Source organism: Ammospiza nelsoni, chromosome 13, assembly GCF_027579445.1.
Source record: "Ammospiza nelsoni isolate bAmmNel1 chromosome 13, bAmmNel1.pri, whole genome shotgun sequence".
Classification (NCBI taxonomy): Eukaryota; Metazoa; Chordata; class Aves; order Passeriformes; family Passerellidae; genus Ammospiza; species Ammospiza nelsoni.
The window spans coordinates 7092090-7112500 of NC_080645.1; the positions used below are offsets into that span (position 1 = coordinate 7092090).

The following is a 20411-nucleotide window of genomic DNA, read 5'->3' on the forward strand; positions in this document are numbered from 1 at the left end:
TTTATTCTTATCCCTTTTTTCAGTTTTATAGCTGGAGACATGATTTATTGCAGCCATCCATCTTTGGGGCTCATCCATCACATCCTGGTTGCTAGGCAATCATGGCAGCAGCTGTTTGCTTTGAATCAGACAGAAAAGTTGTCAATCATCAAAGGCAGGTGAATAGCATTAGAAACACGCTATTGTCAGACGGAATAATTAATCAAAGAGAGAAAAGATAATTAAAAAGATATGACCCTTGCAAGTACTTGCTCTGGGTTGCCTGGAAAAAAGAAAAACTGCCTGGTCTTTTCTAGACACTTAAGCAGCTGAGGGCTGATAAAATATGCACTCTGCAGTGCATAGTTTTTAATTAATTGAAAAAGGTTCAACATTCAAAGACGATGCTGGAGAAAAGTCTGATTATGAGCATAAGTAATATTTATTGTTTGCATGAAAGGCTTGACATGGAGTTCTAACTTTCTGTCACAAATCTCCTGCATGCTTGCACTAAGCCTCTTTCAGCTTCACTATCTTTGCTGGCAGTTACTGGAGTGTGTGGTTAGTCTGTCCAAGTGAGGGTCCTACGGCTTTCATGCAGCCTTTTCATCCTGGGCCACCTTTCCAGGGCATTGTCTCCTTGGCTGTCCCCTGCAGCAGAGTTGGAGTGCCCGAGCTCTGCCATCAGCAAGGCAGGCAAAGCTCGGTGGGGCTGCAGCCCTGTCCTTTCTTCAGTACAGGAGAGGTGTCCAGGCAGCACCTATCTCATTTCCAATCAGCCAGAGGAATAACAAGCTCACGTGAACCCATTCTGAACCCTGATTTCCCAGCAATTTTCCAGTTATTTGTAGCTGTGATGATGAGAAGGCTGCTGCAAAGCCCAGTTTCCAACTCCTCCAAGTTTAGGTGCAGCAGTGGGTGCAGCAGAGCACACCCAGCCCAGGGTACACAGGAATGCACTTCTGGGCAGTGCAGTGCTTACCAGGGTGTGTAAAACAGCTGGGCACAGCTGGTGCTGCTGCCAGCAGAGCAGGGCTCAGTGCTGCTGCTGCCCAAAAGCTGGGTCTGAGGCTGAAATGTGGCACAACAGTTTTGTGAGAATGCAATGTCTTATGATTGATTGCTGGGCAAAATGACTGTGTAGTCCAAAAAACCCAACTTTGGTGTTTGTTCAGGCTTTGAAGGAGTCTGTGGATGGACTGATCACAGGAGAACACAGGGATGATGACTGCATTAGTAGTGTTTCATTTTTACAAAGTATTTTGTAAATAGTGATGCAGAGGTGGCTGCCACGCTGCCCCTCTGTATTTTTCCATTTTTGGTTTCATACTTTACCCTGGTTTCTAGAATTTCAAGAAAAAGTTCAAGTTTGTGCTGCCAGGAGAATAAACCTACTTACTTTTAATATCAAGACTCTGTATTAGTGTTGATTATTAGCAAGATTTGCAAGGACACAGGCTGTGAAATACTGGGAATTTAAACTGCAGGATGCAAACCTTGTACACTGTTCTGCACACACCATCCCCTTCACACTGGCTGATGCCTCCAAGTGTTCATTGCACAGCTCTTCGTGTCAGTGTGTCACAAGCAGCTCCTCTGCTAATTGTGTGTAGCCTGTATCACATTTTCTGCTCTCACACCCTGTTTCACTTGTAATCATTCCAGTATTTACTTAGAGGAGGAGAGAACACAGCTCAGAAGGAAACGGGGTGCCATCTGAGTGCTGGGTATGACACATCTGCTGCATAGAACTATTCTTCCAACACTGGGGGCAGGAAGCTCAGGCTGCAGCTAGCTTGGATGACTTGGAGAGATCTGTGTCCTCAAGTAACATTTCATATTAGTGATTCCTCAGAACGTCATGTTCACCAAAGTTTGTGTGAGAAATAAAAAAAAAAAAACCTCTTTAAAAGCAGAGTACTGCATATTAGCATTAGCTTGAGAAATATCATCTGTGCACTGCACAACCAAAGTCAGCACCCCCTTGGCTGATAGCCCAGCACTTCTGTGTAAAGTTAGGATGTTGTCTGGAGTTGCTGGCAGGTATTTTTTTTTTAGCAGGACTAACTCTTTTTCTTCTATATGTAATAGTAATTCAGGCTGACATATTACTGGCATTTTTTGTCATAGGTGAGTGGGCCCTGTGCCTGTGCAGGGCACATGGGGGGTGCTTGTGTGCAGGAATGCAGTGCTTTCTCTAGCACATTCTGTGGATTAAATAAATGTGGGATAGCCATGCCAGCATGGGAGGTGACATGTTTATGGCTAAAGAGCTCTTTCCTTCTTAGCTGGGAAGCAGATTTGTCTCCTTTTCACATATCAACACCTCTGATACCTTTTCAAGTATTTGCTGTATTTCAGATCTGCTGATCACTGTTTTATTTACTGATAGAGGAACTGTGGCAGTGGTTCCCTAATGGGGGGATATATAGTGCTGACATCCAAGAAATGTTGGCTAAGAGACACATGGATAGATGGCTGCATGTTGGAATATATGTGGTTATTCTTAGTCTGATAGAGACTTTTAGCACATAGTATATGAAAGTTCCTGTGATAATGCTTCCCTCTGCTCATCAAGGTGAGATGCATATTTTCCCTTTTATTTTTTCTCAGTCTCTATTCCATGCATGGTGTAGAGGGAAGACAGAATAGCTGTTCCTCATTCACAATATTTATTGTACAGGTGAAAGAGTTTGGATTCTATGAAAGGGTTTTTCTGTCCTACCCTCTTCCTCATCCTTCCCCATATGAGGCTGCTTTTGCAGTTGTATAGGGAAAACTGTTTAGAAACTTGAAATACCTTGGTACTGAATATGGTAAAGCTGCATTGCCTTTTTGTTCATGTGAAGTGAAAAATGGACAGAATATGTCAAACATTAACACCGGCACAGATAGTAAACTGTTTTGCTTTAAATGGTGGAAGAATGTGCAAAGGGAGTTTAAAATAAACAGTCAAATAACAATCAAGCATTTGCCAGTGTTTAAGTCACTGTGTGAAGTAGAATGTAGTATCTCAGTAGGAACCACTAAGTTACATGGTATCTGTATACTGAGAAAAATATATCAAGGAGAGATGTGCATATATATATACATATACACACATGTATATATATAATGTGCTTGGCTGAATGTGAACTGAGTAAATGTGCAAGGCTTCCCTCAGCCCATTCTCTGCCTGTTCCAGGCTGTGACACTGCAGCTCTGTGCCACACAGTGCTCAGGTCTGTCCTGTTCTCTGCCAGAGATCCAGAGCATTTCTCACTGGCTTTAGAGCATGCTGTGTCCATGAAGTTTGGAGGATATGCATTTCCTTTTGAAGCTTTCTGAGAGAAGAGAGACTTTTTATTCCACATTTTTAAGGTTAGTTGTCATTTTTATTCCTCTCAGTGTAGCTTGCTGTGCCATCTCTTATATGCTTGGTGAATTTAGGGCTTTAGTCCTACCAGCCCTTGCAGTGAAACAGAAATATTTCTTATCTCCAGTTTTCAGTTTGTCAGCAGCGTGCTTAAGAAGAGTCTTCTGCAAGCTAAACCTGAAGCTTGGAAGATGTCCCGGTATTCTCTAAGTGACTGTCCTTTGGTCACTTTTTATGCAGTGAAATGCATAAAATACATTTGTATACACTTACTTATATGATAAGAAATACCCTGTTTTATTCAGCATGCTTTCTAGGATACCTCTTCAGAAATGACTGGGGTAAAAGAGAATGGTTTTACTGTCGTAGGTGCATGATGACTAACTCGTGTCAGCTGATAATCCAGGAGCAGAGCCAGATGGCCTTGGAGGTAGGGAATCATCAGATAAAAGCCATCAGGCAGGGCACTGCTTTAATCCCTAGGGTAACTGTGGAGGAAGGAGCAGGGTTGGAAATGCCTTCAGGAGAAGGGAAGGAAGCACTAGAGCCATGCAGAAGAAAAGACTGGTAGGTAGTGATCTAAACCACTCTATGGTCCCTAAAATAGAAATACCTGAATTCATGTGTTACTTTCATTCACTTGCCTTCAAAATCAGGTATACAACTGTGCTGTTGTTTTAGAGTTAAACATATGCCTTGCTTTCTAATTAACCCCCAAATCCCTTTGCATTTGCCATATTAATTTAATTAGTTTGGGCATAAGAGTGCAATTCTGGCAACCACCTTAACCTCGTAAGTAAAATGGAGAGATATAAACCAGGTGGGCAAAACTGGTTTGGACTTGCTGCAAATTTTAGTGAAAGAATATTTGAAAAATAGAAGGTAGAACTTGAGACAGCAAAGATAGTGTATGAGTGGGTTTTTTAACTGCAGAAATGTATCATTTACCCAGGATACCTTGTCTTCCTCTGTTTTTGCTCTGGGCCTGCAATAAAATGCTTCCTATCTATATTAGTTAGAAAATAGTCCGGTGTAATATATGAGAATAGCGATGCATTATTTCCTCATGCTTATATGTTTTTTGTGTAAAATACTCCAGCAGCAGTGAAATCTTGCTGTGTGATTGCATTTCATTTTGAGATGGTTAGCTGAATAAGCAGGAGGACAAGCAAGCAGTAAGCTGAATGAAGGAAAAAAAGAAATAAAATTTTACAGCACATTCTTGTTGTAGGAGTGTGCAACACAAAATTGTGTGACTCAAATGCTCAATCTGGTCTTCATGATTAAGCAATAAGCAAATTACAAAACAAAGTTATCATCCTTTACAAACTTGTGCTCAGTCGTGAAAAAGTGAAGTATTTAACATTTCTCAAAGGAAATCATCTTTTGTTACTTGATCTTCACTGGCTGTGTTTTTTAGCTAACAATACCATGTGTTTGCATTAGGCTAAAATTAAAAGCTTCTTTTATAGACACTGCAAATGTTTTATATAGTTGATTTACTGAAGGTTGATAAAAGGAAACAAAATAGTTAAATTTTGTGTTAAAAGGAGGGTGTGATTTGTTGTAAGGACTGGAAGATACACTTTATGTGAAGCAGTTGCCTACTTTGCTGAAGTAGGAATGCCTTTGTGTGTTGGATGTTTGTGTCACACCCAACATAATGGAGTTCTCATTCAGGAGTGGGTCTTCTCAGCAGCAGCACTGGAAATGTAAAAGCATTAATGCTGTGGATTCCCCCAGATTCTGCTGCTTACATCCAGCAGAGATGTCCAGGTGTGAATTTTTGTGTAAAAACTGTGTGTAATAATTATTGAAATCTGTCAGATCACTGGGAGCGTGTTCTACTTTCCCGACAAGATTCCCCACAAAGAAAGGTTTAAAAAGGCGATTTCTCAAGCTAAGGAATTTGCATTGCTGTGACAGGGATCCTGCTTGCATTCAGTGTGGACCTGCCTGCGTGGGGGAAGGAGGTGTTCTGTCCTCCCTTGGGTCCACAGGAGCTGCTTGCCATCAGCTGGTGATGTGGGTCAGGCCATGAGGGTGGACATGAACTCACATGGAGAGTCTGGACAGCTTCAGTTCCTGTCCTGAGCCTGCTTCCCTGTCACTGTGGGACATAAATGTGGGGGGAAGCTCCGAGGAGGGGCTGCCCAGCCTTTCCCAGGTCAGCCTCTGCAGCCATGCCCTTCCCAGCACACACACAGGGACATCCCAGTGCCTGCCAGGCAGTGCCAGCCAGTGCCCTGCTGCAGGGGATCACAGCCTGGCCTGCGCTTCCTGGGGGTTGTTGCACTTCCAGGTACTCCACGGATTGACCTGGTTGTTGAGAACTTGCAGCGAAGGTTTGGAGCAGTTGGTTCTGCTGTGGGTTGTCCTTCGGAATAAGCCATGGATGCTTCCAGCGCTTGTTCTTGTTCAGACCCAGTCCAAAGCCCACTGAAATCAAATATTATTATTTTACTGACTCTGTTAACTTGGTTGGGCTTTCACTGAGTGGCAATTTAAGGAACAGAATTTCATCTGTGTTACCTGATAACACCTGTTGTGCTTCTTGTTGTTGATGTAGGGTAGATCCTGACAGGTTCTTGTAGAAGGTTCTTAGCTGGGTTCTCAACTTGTTAAGTAACCTTTTTTGTGTTAAAGAACCTGTAAGGATTTGGGAGTAGATGCTAAGCAGTTGCTTTTCTTAAAAGGAATGTAATGTAGTACTGATGTCTCAATCAAGAATGGAGATTTTTGTTTGATGGAATTCAATTAGGTGGAGTATTTTAATCTGTTTTGAAATAATTATACAATTACTAATGGGATGCCAAGAAACTTTTGTTAATATTCAGAACAGTATTAAGTTATAAATAGACAATGTTATCAGTCAAGTGTCTGTATCGATAGGTAACAGCATTGTACAAATTTGTCTGTTGATTCTATTCTAAAAACACACTCTTTATCCTTACTCTTTTAGTGCAAAATTACATCTCGTTATGGATAATATGTCATGTCTCCCTAAAAATGTGATCTTGATTTTCATCCCATGATGATACTTTACTCAATAAATCAAAATCTTCCTCAACAGTTAGCAACCAACTTATTTAACGGTTATGCCTGAAATGTTGATACAGGGAATTTAGCAGTTAACAGTGTTTATACATTCCAGAGGCATTAACAGGTTGGGTTATACTGGAATCCAGTAAATATCCGTGAAACACGTGGGAGAGTGATGCGCTCTGCGGGCTCTGAGCGCCCGCCTGCCAGACCCCTCGTGAAATACCAAAAGCAATAATAAAGTTTGTAATGATGATATTGTCAGGAGCACACGCTGGCTGCTATCACCGGCAGGGAGGGAGCAGAGCCTATCGCCGCTGTTTAGACTGCGGCAGGAGAACACTACAGATGTTCTTATCTTCTGCAGATAGTTTTGTCCTGAATCAGTGGGTTTTACACATTCTTGTGTACGGAAAAAAATGCTCTTCACCTTCGGAGTGGCTCTGAAGAAAATAAAAGGAGGATAGTGTTTGTCTCTGTCAAGGTTGTTTCCCATTTCTGCAGTCAAAGTTCAGCAAAATATCCCTACCACATCTGTAATTTTCCCAGTAGCTTTTTGCCTTCGGTTGCTGGTTTTCCTTTATTGCAGTTTAAAATGGACATTCTGCTAAAATGAGTAAAAAATGCCATTTGCTAGCTACAGTCTGCATAGGCAGTCATGTGCTGGCTACCTGATCTATTTAGCAGCTGTGGGATGGGTAACTCCAAAGCAAGCCAGGACTTCCAAAGCTACTACTGGTTTTTGGTGTCTGTGCATATAGATGACATTTTCTCAAAACACGCCTTCAACAGAGTTTTTTACTTCTGTTCCTTATGACAAAACATGGCAAAGAAAGAACGAACATAAATTCCAACTACAGTCTTGAAGTTTGAAGTTGCATTTTAGCTACACTACACTGTGTATTATCTTTATTATCTTTTGGTGCTTGCATCTATGTAAATTACATTAAAAGTAAGATGAAAGCATTCATGAAATATCAGTGGCATCATTGGAAAAAAGATGAACAAGCTGTTATGAGAGATGAAAAATAAAAAAGATGTCTTCAACAGAACAATGAACTGAAACCCACCAACTCTATAACATGAGAATATTTTTAGCAAATATTCCCTTAAAGCTTTATTATGGCCATGCCCTCAATGGCATATCCTGTCTGTCAGCAACTCCATTGTAAAATCCTCTTACAAGGATGCAGCTTTAGATGGTTACCTAAACTTCTGTTACTTGGAATGTTGAATTAACTTGCTTTGCCTGAAAGCAGGCACACTTTTTAAAAGAGCTGCTTGTTCAAACTATTTATGTTAACAAATTGTCATAAATGCATTCTTTGATATTTGGGTTCTCCTGTTTTCTGAGGCCTCCTTATTAAAAACTATTTCACAAAACCTACCTTCAGTCAAAAGTGTCTGGTAAATGCTGGTATTTTGAAGTTTAAATATATCTTCATATCCTACATAGTAATATATATATTTATCATATTATTATGTGTGTCTTTTGTGGATCCGAAACTTGAAACCACAGAGATGAATTCAGACATCAAAACAAGGAATACTTAGTTTTAAGAAACCTAAATTTTGATACATATGCATGCATTTTTCTTGGAAAAAAATATTGCAGTGAGAGATTAAGTTCTTGGAATTAGATTTATTTGTAATCTGTCAGTCTATGCACCAAAATAATGATTTTTCAACGTAAATTTTATGAAGCGTGAGAGAGTATAGGTATTCAGTACATAGTTCCTTTACAGTAGTCTTTTAAATTTTTTTCATTTTCATTCATATTCATTCCTTGAAAAAATGTATTTGAGGGCTTTCTTACACACACTGCTTATGCAGAATATGCAGCTTTTAGCACAGTGTAGCTTCATGTTTGTCTGTTCAGTGCCAGCCAAAGGAGGCTGAAGTCTTAGGAAACAACAGCATAAAATTTTGCTTTCTTTTTTCCTGAGGTAGAATGAAACTAGGCAGATAAATTTAGTAAAATCTGGGATCTAACAGGGTTTTATTTATCGCTCAGTACTGAAGGGATCGTCAGGAAGGGGGAATCCCCGTCTGTATCCAGGCGGCTGTAGCAGAACATTTGAGCATTATATTGCCAAAGGAGCCTGAATCCCAGTCAGGCTGGCTCTCTGTGGAACTGGCAACTACACAGCTTGCCAGCAGAAACAAGCCTTAGAATATCTGCTTTATTTTTTGTTTGTTTGTTTTGTGATTATTTTTTTTTAATAGTAAGTGCTATGATTTTGAACTTTCCTGTTTTGACAGTGCTGTGGTGGTATGTCCAATTCTGTGTTTAAAAAAATAGTTATATAGCCAATGCTGAGAACTAGGAATCCCTGAATTTTCTTTAAAGGGAAATTAGAGTTTTGTATATCTTAGTTTTCAACCCACAATACAGGGGTAATGGGAGGCAGGGAATATATCTTGCTTCACAAGAAAAATCTAAGAATTAATGTTTAAAATGTACAGCTTTGTATTGAGACTGATATGTAGGTGACACCTTTGAGGTGGATTTTTTAATTCAGTTTTTGTTTTGCTGTATGTGTTTAGCCTTCACTGTGGCCTGGCAGTATTTTCTTTATCTTCAGTCATTCAATCTAAGAGAAAGGCAGTTAAAATAAAAATAAACTTGTATTTTTAAGTTGTTGAAGGAAGGAGTCTCTTTTTTAAGTTTTTACAATTCAAAAACCAAAGTGGAAGTTAAACAGCTGCAAAGAAAAAAGAATCCTCTTAATAGTCAAGTTATTCTAAATTAAAAAGGAAAGAAAACAAACAATCAAAAATCCTTATCAAGTTCTTTGGGAAACAGAAAAGGAGGAAAAAGTCTAAGGAAAGCCAAATAGCTAATGTTACAGTTGTCACAATTACTCATATCCTATGCTAAAGCTTGAGGAAGCTAGGTAAAAATGAGCCAAAACTGCCCTTGGACCTCGTGGCTGTGGCTTCTGCTCATGGCAGTGTTTGCATCTGAGTCTCACTTTCAAATCTGGCCTTACTCTTCACAAAAAGATATTTTAAATCACATATTTCTAAAATAAAAGAGAAAGGGGTTCTGCATACTGTGTAAATACAGAAATGGATTTTTTTTTTTTTTCCACATGTAGGCAGAAAATTGCAAGGAATATTTTTATTAATTTTAGAGGTTCTTAAATTATGTCATATTGTTCTGCTTGATTTTTAGACAATTTCATGAAAATACTTTTCCTGAAATTGTTTCAAACTATACTTAGTATATTCAATTAAATGTATATTTTTGCAGACAAATAGGATGACCCTGATTTCTCAGTTACCTCACTGACTGCATTGAGAGTGGATGTGATTGCTGGACTGGGTCTGCTTCTCTGAAAATTGTACTTCAAGGACAGCATACTCATATATTTCCTATACTTTATGTGCACATATAAAAGGAACATAGTTTATATGTAGAGATTGAACAATCTGTCTATTTTTACAGAGAAAGATGGTGTATACATGAGTGCAATGTTTTGTAGCAGCATCTTTATTAGGTACCTTTGTAATTTACTAAGAAGTGAACCCCGTAATTTGCCATTGTCCTGGAAGTAATCTTAATATTCCAGCTTGTCAAGCACTTTGGATACTTGGCATTTCAGTAATTGCTGCATCATGGGCAAGATTTTACTTCTCACACTCTGCAATTATGCCTCTTGAAGTCCAAGTCAGTTGAGAAACAGTCCCAAAAAAAAAAAAAAAAAAATCAGCCAAACTTCTTTAGACTCCTAAGTAGCTCTGATATCAGTTAGCCCTAGCGTTCGTATGTAAAAAGAGATATTAAGTAATTTTATAGCATATATTATTAATAGCATTTTTTCTCCTAAATTTTAACACAGTTCTGTATGTAGGCATTTGACAATAATCCCATTAAAATGGTTAAAAAGCATTCCTAAAACAAGATGTAGAAAACTGTGTGGTATCTGTAAAATATACAACAGTGTGGTTTAGCAGAGAAGTTTTGTCATATTTGGTTGAGCTGATTCCAACACCCATGTGTGGTTTTTGATTAGGCACACAAGTGCCCGTTCTGTATATACTCAGTTTCTGGTTTTCACATTCTTTTTCGCTCAGCCCTCTGCTCTGATTATGTACTGGAGAGCAGTCTTTGTTCCATTGATTTCTGTCTGTCTACCAAAGGATGAAGTTTGCTCATCTCACACACACGTCTGTCAGTGCCGCACCAAGGGTCAATCCCACGAGAGGCAAATTGAAGAAATGAAAACAAATAAGTTATAAAATAAAGTGACAATAATGTGCAGTAGCATAAAGATTGCTCTGGGCTGCTTTTGAGAAAGACAGCTAATGACTGGCCCCGTTGGATGGAGCGGGAAGGGTGCGGGAGGAGAGGACGGGAGGGAGCTGGGGGCAGCCATGGGAGGACAGAGCTGCCTCTGCCTCACGCCTCCTGGTGCTGGGCAGGGCTCAGAGCAGGCACGATTCTGTCTTTGCAGTGGGTAGCTGCTGGTAAAAATCAGGTTATCCAGGGATCTGTGAGCCAGGGTGTCAGAATCAGGCCCAGGAGTATTTCGGAGTTCTGCTGTGTTCCCTGTCACTGCAGACATTAATCTTTTAAATTTTTCAGGAAAAAAAAAAAAACCAAAAAAGCAATCCACAACTGCAAAATATTTCAAAATTCACTTTTTTCTTTTCTTTTTAAACAAAGTTTTATTTTTCAAACAAATGATCCATGCATTAGAATGTCCATAAACAAGCACGCATGTGAAAATGTATTTATGTGGACAACTGGTAATGTGTGTGTGTGTTCAACATCTACAAATCCTGGCCTAATGCAGTTGAAACATTCAAGTCTCTTTTAAGATTGTAATTGAAGTAACATGATATAAATGTAAACTTTAGCTTAGAGCACACAGACCATACAAGACAGTTTGACACCTTCATTTCAGCAGTAAGAAATTACCATTGTCTCTTGTTTCTTGCTTCTAGCTTATATGACCAAGCCAAAAAGTAATTACACAATTAGGGTTGACATACTGGTTCCTGTAATATTTCTTGCTGTAGTTTTTTTGGTGGCTTATTTCTACTTCAGATTTTCCAGTCCTTTGTAATTCATACCAAGATGTCCATTTTCATTGCAACAAATTTACTCATGAAGATTGCAAGTCTTGCATAATTTAATGATGAAAAGGCAGCTTTTCATTTTCTCCAAATGTAGTTATTTGTAGATTAAAGATAAACATTTGTGCAGCTAATATGGTTTTCGTAAGAATTTTGTCACCAACTTGAACACTGAATTGTTATGTAAAGGAATGGAAAAGTGTGTAAATAATTACAGGATTATGCATTTTTGAAAAGAAGGATGTACAGTGAGAGCAACTGCTGGTCAGGAAGGAAAGTGGTCTCTATAGGTCAGGTAACCTGTGGTTTGCTGTGTTCTGCAGGTACAGAATGGGAGTCATTGCTGTTTCTGCAGTTCTTGAAGGCACTCAGTAGTACCAGTCAGTGTCCCTCCAGGCCAGGGGAGCCCTCCTTCCCTCTCCAGCTATTCAGGAGCAGGTCAGATGCAGTGCAGCCCTACCACTCATCCAGGCCTTGGCTCAGTTTGTTTCCCAGTCTGTTCCTGATTTCTGTGGTGTGTGATGCAGTTTCCTAGTCCTGTAATTCTGTACCTTAAGACTTGCCCACTCCAGGAATATTCTGGAACAGCTGTGCACTATCGCCTGCTTAATTATATAGTTCTGCTTGGGACTTGTCCAGGATGATGTAAAAGCAGTGCTATATGGTATGGTTCTCTGTTCTCTGGGGTTTGTTGATTTAACAAACCCCCTCATGCTAGTTCTGTGCTTTTTGACCATTCCTGTGCTGTACCTTAGTCCTCAGAACAGAATGATAATAGGATGAAGATCCTGGATGAGTTTATAGGTGCAGAGTGAGGCATCTGCTGCAGATTCGAGTTGTCCATGGCTTCTGTGGCTAAACTGGCTGTTCAGATCCCTGGTTGTGAGGTTTCCTTGCTTTTGATCCAGCCACGGGAGCTTCATCTCATCCTGGAGCCGGGTCTGTCATTATATAAAATACAATGGAGGGCTGGGAAGTAAGTATAGTGAGTTTGCTGGTGACAAGCCAAGTGGAGGGGGGTTGCCAAGTATTAATCATTTGTATAAAGCTGCATCCACTCTTCAGCCAAATGAATCTGTTCTGCCTTGGTTTCTCACAGTGACAGCATCAAGATATTGGTAGTTTGTTCAGAGTTGTCTTTTTACATGCTCTTTAAATTCTTTCTATCGCTTTGTGTGTCGAGTGCTCTTAGAAAGGGACTTTGTACATCCTTGAATTTCCCTGTATGAGTTTCCCAGTTAAGGCAGATTATATACTTAAAGCTATAAAATAGATATTGTGCTCTTTAAAATAAATTTTTTCTCTCCCAGCCCTCATCTCTGAGATATCACGGGGTTGCAGTATCTTCTCTGCAAATCGAGGCTGGAGACTTTGTGCAGCAGTGTTACAGAGAACATTTCTACAAGGAAAGGCAGAGGGAGAAGGATGCTTCTTGAAATGGACTACTGCTGTTTCAGCCAGTTATTCTTTTAAGTAGAAAATGAGAGTACACATAGAGGCTATTAAATCATTAATTACAGCATGTACTTCTTTCTCTAAACACAGACAAAACATGGTTAAGAGGTAGCAGAAAGAAATAACTTTCCCTTTTTTTGAAACTAAGTGCAGGATGTGAGGTATCAAGCAGGAACCACGCACAAAGTTGTATTTTTTTTCTGATGGAGTTTAAACCAGCATTTTTCTTAATTATTCTTGATGTTTTGCCCATTATACCATTAGCTTCTTCGGAGGACAAAGATAAGTTGCCAGTATCCACAAGAGCGAAGTGTGAAAGCATTTAATTATTGATATCTTAGTAACCAAGGTTCCAAAATGACGTTGTCAAAATCCATAATGATCAGACAGAAAATGTATCAGCTTGTTGTTGAAAAACACGTCTCAGACTGTGTGGGATCAGAACGTGCACAACCCCAAGAAAATAAACCACCAGTTTCCTGCATTCCCACTATGTAACAGCTTTACCCAGTATTTTCTGCGCTTGAAAATTCTTATTGGTAATGTTCTCCTCATTCTTCATTTTAATTTTAGCCTTTCCTTGATTGTTAATCTCATACATACGTTTCACTAAATGAACTCCCGCGTTCTCGCTGGGCGGATCTGTAAATCAGTTAAACGGTCAAGCAGAGCCTCACGTTATAATGGTCTGTGTTCTCCATCTCCTTAAAATACAGGTTTCATTAACAGGACAGAGCTGTTTAATACATATTTTCTTTGTATCTTGAATTAAGGATTTCTTTTCTCCCTCCCGCTGAAGGCTGTGGGAAGGGTACACAACTCATTGCTGCGCACGGGATTTCTGGCTGCCACCTTCTGGCGCAGGGGCTGCAGGTGGAGGGGCTGGGGGAGGCAGGGCAGCACCCCGGCAGGGTCTGGCAGGGTTTTGTAGGTGTCTGTCCTGCTGCTGGCACCATGCCCTCCTGCCTGGACAAGGGTAAAGGATGGAAAGCATGCAGAAGAGGGCAGCTCGTGGTGGCTTTGCCAAGCGTTGTATCCCATGGATTTATCCTGGCAGGCTGTGCTGTCGCCTCCTGCAGAAGAGCTTTGTGTGTGAGCCTTTGCCAGGGCAGGGTCACAGCCCCTGAGTGATCGCAACCATGCCCTGTGTTTCCAGAGCTGGGGTCACACAGGTTCCAGCAGGCAGCTCCATAGAGGTGTTGCTCCTCTTCCTCCTCCTGTAGCAGAGTTAGGCACATGATACCTGAGACCTCAGGGAACAAGTCAGTTTGTAAACAAATAAACCAAAAAAGTTACCTGAATATGTATTGAAATAATTAAAAGTTACTTGAGTGTATATTTAGTCTACAGCCAAATTAAAAAAATAAAATAAAACTCCCTTGCTGAAGTGCTATTTACCATTAATATATTTAATTAAAAGATACTTCTGTGTTCCATTTTTCACTCTCTCACAGGTGCCAGAGCTTTCATGTTTATTAATAGCATTAGATCAAATAATGCAGATGTTTGATTTCAGACACTGGGATATGTTGCAGGTTAATCTTTCTAGAAGGATACACTAACACTATTTTGCTTTCCTTTGTGCCATGAAGTGTTTTATGAACTACTTTCAAAATAGGAATGCTAGTGTAAGAAAAATTACATTTCAAATCTGCTTTTGCTTTGAAGATTTTTTTTACTAATTCTGTTTCCAGCAATGGATCTTAATGTGTAAGATATCCCTATAAAATTCTTATATTACAGGGTGTGCATTTCACAAAGCTATTTGGGATTCTTTCCTTTTATGTAGCAGAGGTTTTACTTTCTTTATTCAGTGATTATGTCTTAGAGCTTAAAAAGCTTAAATATGGGTATTTAATTTGTGATGCGGTGCTCTTTCTGAACTTGCTGCTGTTACAGGTACAGAGGGATGCTTATAAAATCAGAGGTCACTGCTGCAATAGTCATGTGCAGATACTGAAAATGCATGTAAGAGGTGGTTTTATACAGCAAGTAGTGCAGCAGATAACTGGGTTTTTTTTCGTTTTTCTTTTTTTCTTTTGGCAAATGTTGTTCAAGAATATGATTTATTTAATTAATCTTTTAAAAAACAAATCAAACCAACAGGTAATTGATAATGCCCATGTAATGTCTATGGACATCTCATCAGCATTTGTCTTAACAAGCCCTGTTGGAAAAATGCTCTAAAAAATTAAGAGTTCTTTGCTTTATTTCCTACTAGAATATCAGAATCAGCTCATTTATCTGGAATCATTTTTTGAATATCCCCAGAGGTTTTCTTTCTTCATGGTCTCCTAAATGAATAGTACAATGTACTTTTCACCAAAAGCCACCATGGCCCTTGTTTGTTAAATTCATCCCTTTCCCTGCCTCTCCAGTTTTCTTTGAACCTGTAGTGTCTGGAAGAGTTGTAATTGATGCCGTATGGGCAACGCTTTGTGATAAAGGAATGGGCTGGTCGCAGAATCCAACAGCACTTATCATTTCTGCATTATTTCTCGTGTTTCCTTTGATGTCCACTACCTTGATAGAGTGCAGGGGTATTAAAACAACTCTTTATGTCTGAGCCCACCATTATTCTTTATGTTTATTGCAGTGGTAACCAGAAGCCCTGCTCAGAACCTTTGTACTAAATACAGGACATGGGCCTTGTCTTGAAGAGGTCACAGCGTAATTTAGTCCACATTAGTTAATTTTCTCTAAATATTGCCTTTTTTCCTTACTCACCAAAAATGAAAACAGTTTATATAACATCACACTGTGAGGTGAGGTAGAATATTTTGACAGTGCCCATTGCCTCAGCAAAACTTGCTGCAGGGTTTTCGTGCCACATTCAGCAGTTCATTACCTGGCTGTAAAACTCTGGACTGAATGCTGGTAGGAGAGAGTGTGAAAATCCTTTGTTAACTGCTGTCATTTTTTAGCCAATTTTAAAGGATTTTCCTGTTCAAATCCTGAAATTTTAATTTCACAAAGACATGGGCATTTGACGTACGCGAGTCTTTGAAAATCTCAGCTTGAAGGGAAAAAATAGTATTTAAAATTATAGAAATAGAGGTGAGATTTATCTGTTTTAGATGAATGACTGTGCTCATGCAGCTTATAAAAAAGGACCTTAATTTTTATAAACCATGTTTCAGTTTTTGCTGTGCAAATTGAGTAAGGTATGGGAAATAATTTTATTTTTAACAAAAAAGCTTATCTTGCATGGCAGTAAAAAAACACTAATCACTGCTGTTGTCCTGGATTTGGGTGGCATAGAGTTAATTTTCTTCCTAGTAGCCAGTACAGTGCTGTGTTTTGGATTTTAGGATGAGAATAATGAGGGTAACACACTGATGTTTTAGATGTTGCTGAGTATTACTCATGCAAAATCAAGAGCTTCTCAGTGTCCCATGCTTGGCCAGTCAGGAGGAGCACAAGAAGCTGTGAGGGACCATGGCCAGGAGAGCTGCCCCAAGCTGGCCACTGGGATATTCCATGCCACAGAACATCAGTCTCAATGTGTAAATTGGGGGAGCTGGCCAGGAGCCACTGATTGTTGCTTGGGTACAGGCTGGGTTGGTTTCGGGTTTATTTTTTTTTTTTCTCTTTTTGTTGACTCCCTTTCCAGTGCATTATTATTATCATTATTACTACTACTACTATTACTATTATTATTGTTGTTGTTTTTTCATTTGTTAAACTGTTCCTAACTCAGGGGTTCTACCTTTTTTCTGAGTCTCCTCCCATCCCACCTGGGGCACGGGCAAGTGGCTCGTGGTGCTTGGTGCCAGCTGAGGTCAAAGCATGAGGTGTCAAGGTCCATCCTGGGGTGTCTCTGGGTGGTGGAGGCTCCTGCTCATGGCCAGGCAGTGCAGGGGGGCAGTGGTGGGACCTCACAGCTGTCCCTGCTCTCTCCTCACCTCTCAGCTTGTGATGAACTTGAGCTGCAGCACGGGATGCTGCTTCTCCTGCAGCCCTTGGAAGGCAGGTGGAGTGAAACAGGCTGGAATCAGAGTGTTTGTGCTGAGAGCTGAAATCCATGTGATGATGGATTTATCAGTGGCGTTAGCATCACAGAAAACCTGGAAAAGTTCAAGTGTTTGAGTTAGTAAGGACCAGCATTTCTGACAACAAACACGGGAGGACACGCAGACTTATTGTCACCTTTGTCACATGTTCCTTCTGACAGGAGGAGACCACCTGCAGCACTTGCAGATTATGCACACTGTATATTGATTTTGTTTTGCCTGGGTACTTTCAATACATCAACAATAACTGCATTTGTGTATCTTATTGCCACAGATGATTGCAAAGAATTTCTTAAGCATTAATTAATTATAACATTCCAATGTGAAAGCCAGATTCTGCATTACTGTGCAATTCCATTAAAATCAGCAGAACTGCTTTTAAACCTAGGAAGGAAACTTGACCCAAAGGTGTATAGTGGAGCTTATTGGTTATTGCAGTAATTACAGAGAGAGAGAAGGTGAAAGGGATGAAACGGGTTGGCTGAAGTCACACAGAAAATCAGAGCTTGGAATAAACTTCAAAATTCTCATCATGGATTTTATACTGCTGTCTCGCAAGCTCAGATCTCTGGTAGGGTTTTCTTAAGATTTCTGACTATAGTAATGTAATGTAAAAACTATTATTTTTTTATTCACCTTTTTTGCCATTCATGGAGCAAACCCTTCAGGCTTTCTGTAGAGGACACATAAGTGTCACAGCTAAACTCCATCTCCTTTCTGCACTTAAAACTTCCTTCAGTCAGTTTCAGAAAAGAAAAAAGGGCTCTTATAATAAAATGGCACAATGTATATTTATGTTCATGCTTTTAAAAAATGCAGCTATGTATAAAAAATTATTTCACCTTCGCTCTTTGTAAGAATTACCAGTTAATCACCTGGTTGTCTCAAGGAGTCTTTGGGACAAAGTTTACTGAATACCTAATGTACAGTGGTGGCTTTAGTTGAGAAACTTCTACTAAATAAGTCTTTATATAGGTTAATTTTCAATGAACCTAATAGTAACTGGAGTATTTGGCAGCAGGAAAAAAAATATCAACTGTCTGTTATTTTGTAGTGTGCCTGTTGCTCCTGTGGTCAGGACTCTTAAAGAATGCTGCAAACTGAGGCAAGAAGAGAGGACCTTTCAGCATCCAAAAAGCAGATTTTTTACAATATCAATTAAGGAAATATTGGTTCTCCCACAGTGAACCTAAAGGTGAATTATAGCCAGGTAGCAAATGGAAAATTGTGCAGTCCCCTGGTGTCCTTACAATTTTATTACAGAATTCAGAGTGATGTCTAAGTTAAAACAAGTCGTCCATTTCTCCATGACTTCTCAGGAGCATTTCTTTTTTCCTTTGACTTCAGCTTAGTATTTTCAAGCAGACCAAATTTGCTATTCATACAGTTTGAGTAGAGGGAGCAAAGGAGGGGCTAAAAATAGATCTTATAATGGAACCTGTGTATGTTCTTAACCATGGTGAGACACTTATCTGTCCATTATGTTGTTGACTAACATTAACTTCTGTGCTGGCTTTGTAATGTATTGCATTAAGCTAAATGAAGCTATTGTGGGATGTATCAAGACACAGTCACGTAGGTTTGCCTGGCCATTTGCTCTTGTTAGTGTTGTATGTGATGGACTTTTAATAGCTGTGAAGAGCTTGAGGAGATACTCAGATCAACAGTGTGTGGGTTTGTGCCTCCTCCTGGAGTCCTCCCGTGCTCCTGACTGTCCCAGCCCCATGGGAAGTGCTCCAGGTTAGCAGAAACACCTCCTGAATAGCTGTGCTCATAACAGTCCCTGAGCCATACATTCACCTTTCTGGTCAATAGGGTGGATTTGAGGACTGGTATGGATGTGGTGCATGGAGAGAGCCCTCCTGTGTGTTCTCCCCAAGCTGTCCCTGTCACACGGAGTGCTGGGGACACGCCACAGGACAGGGCGGTGTCACCTGCCCCCAGTGCAGCCCCAGCCCTGGGGACACCTGGCCCTGCAGGGGCCTGGGCTGTGCCCTGGGCTCTGTGAGCAGGGAGATGAAAGGCATGGCTCGCCCTAAGAACTTCTGTTATGTGTGCATATATGTGTTAAAAATCTGTAAACAAGTATTTACATGAATGCTCGGCTGGCTCCAGGCAGCGTTTGCAGAGAGAGGTGATATCAATACTCTGTTGTCTGAAAACTGCTTCCACTTGTATTCAAATCAAAGTAACACCCAGTGGCTCTTACTGTTTTAACATAAGTAGCAATATATCCTGGACCATGCTTTGCAAAAGTCCTTACATACAGTTTTAGGAAATGCAGGCTGTGGGAAGAGACAGACACATGCCTAGGCTGCAGCAGAGTTCTGCTTTTTGTGCAAATGCTGAATTCTTCTTTCTGAAATTTCATTATGTTTTGCAAACAAGACTGTTATGTATGTTACAGTAAGGGCTGTATTTTATTCATAAAGCTGTGGCTCATATGTGCAGTTTTCTGTTCTGCAGCATGTCCATAAAATCTCTCCCTCTTCCTCTCCCCTTTATCAAGGTGCAGTAGGAAAGGCTGATACCTGTTTTCTATCAAGGTGGATCGTGATTCAACTGAGATAAGCTAGGAAAATTGATATTCAGAGCTCAAACTGCCTATCTTCCTTGTGGCACGGTGTATGTGCTGAGTGACCCTCTGCCCCTCCAGATGAACTCGTGTGTTGTGCAGTGTGATATGTGCTGTGATGGTGGTCATCCAAAAACTTCAGTGTTTCAGTTTGCATTTCTTGTTTGATTTTAAGTTTCCTCCAGTGCTGTAATGGTATATAATGACTTGGGATGTCTTTTGAGTTGTTTTGCTTTTTTTCCCTGCTGAAAAAGAGTTATTTCTTTAGACGATTATTTAGAAGATTGAAAAATAAATTTCTTTAATATTTGTGGGCACATTTCTGTTGCTTTCTCAGTGGTGTTTCTTTAATGACAGCATGACTGGTTACTTTTAGAAATCGTATGAAAACCAAGTGCTCCTCAGCCTGTTGCCAAGCATTGTTCTTCAGTGTGTTTTACAAGAGGTACTTTTCTTGTTGTTTTTCATGTTAATAACATATTATTTCTGCAGGCATGTTCCTACTTATTTTCTGCCTTAAGGGAAGTGTTAGCTCACGAACAAAATACATCTATTTTTAGATCAAATGATCAATACAAACAAAGCACAAATAGTGAGAAAAGCGTGCCTGGACACATTTGTGCATGTTCAGCCCCATGCACGGTGGCTCTGTGGAGGTGAAGCTGTGCCAGGGAGGGCTGAAAATTCTCTGCCAGTGAGGCTGAGAGTGATTTGGGTGGTGCTTGCAGCATTCTGCACCTATCAGCCTGGCACTCCTCAGGTTGTACACCTCCTTTCACAATGGGCTCTTGTTAATAGAGTTTTCATTTCGAGGTTTGGCAGGCTCGTGTGCTTGACTGAATGAACTTTCAGCTGAGTTTCTGAGCAGAAGGTGGTTTATGACATAATTGCTCTATATGTTGATACA

The 20411-nt window shown here is 40.1% G+C and overlaps 1 protein-coding gene across 2 annotated transcripts in view; it reads left to right on the forward strand.

Moving 5' to 3' along the window:
- The window catches only part of TSHZ3 (teashirt zinc finger homeobox 3), a 66949-nt gene that overhangs the window by 14093 nt on the left and 32445 nt on the right, over positions 1–20411 (forward strand). Inside the window, exon 1 of one of the 2 annotated variants that reach the window (XM_059481736.1) lies at positions 3725–3764. The exons of the other annotated variant lie outside the window; for it this stretch is intronic. The gene's annotated coding sequence lies outside the window, so the exon portion shown is untranslated. Of the gene's footprint in view, positions 1–3724; positions 3765–20411 lie in introns of those variants that run through there. 2 annotated transcript variants of the gene reach the window in all.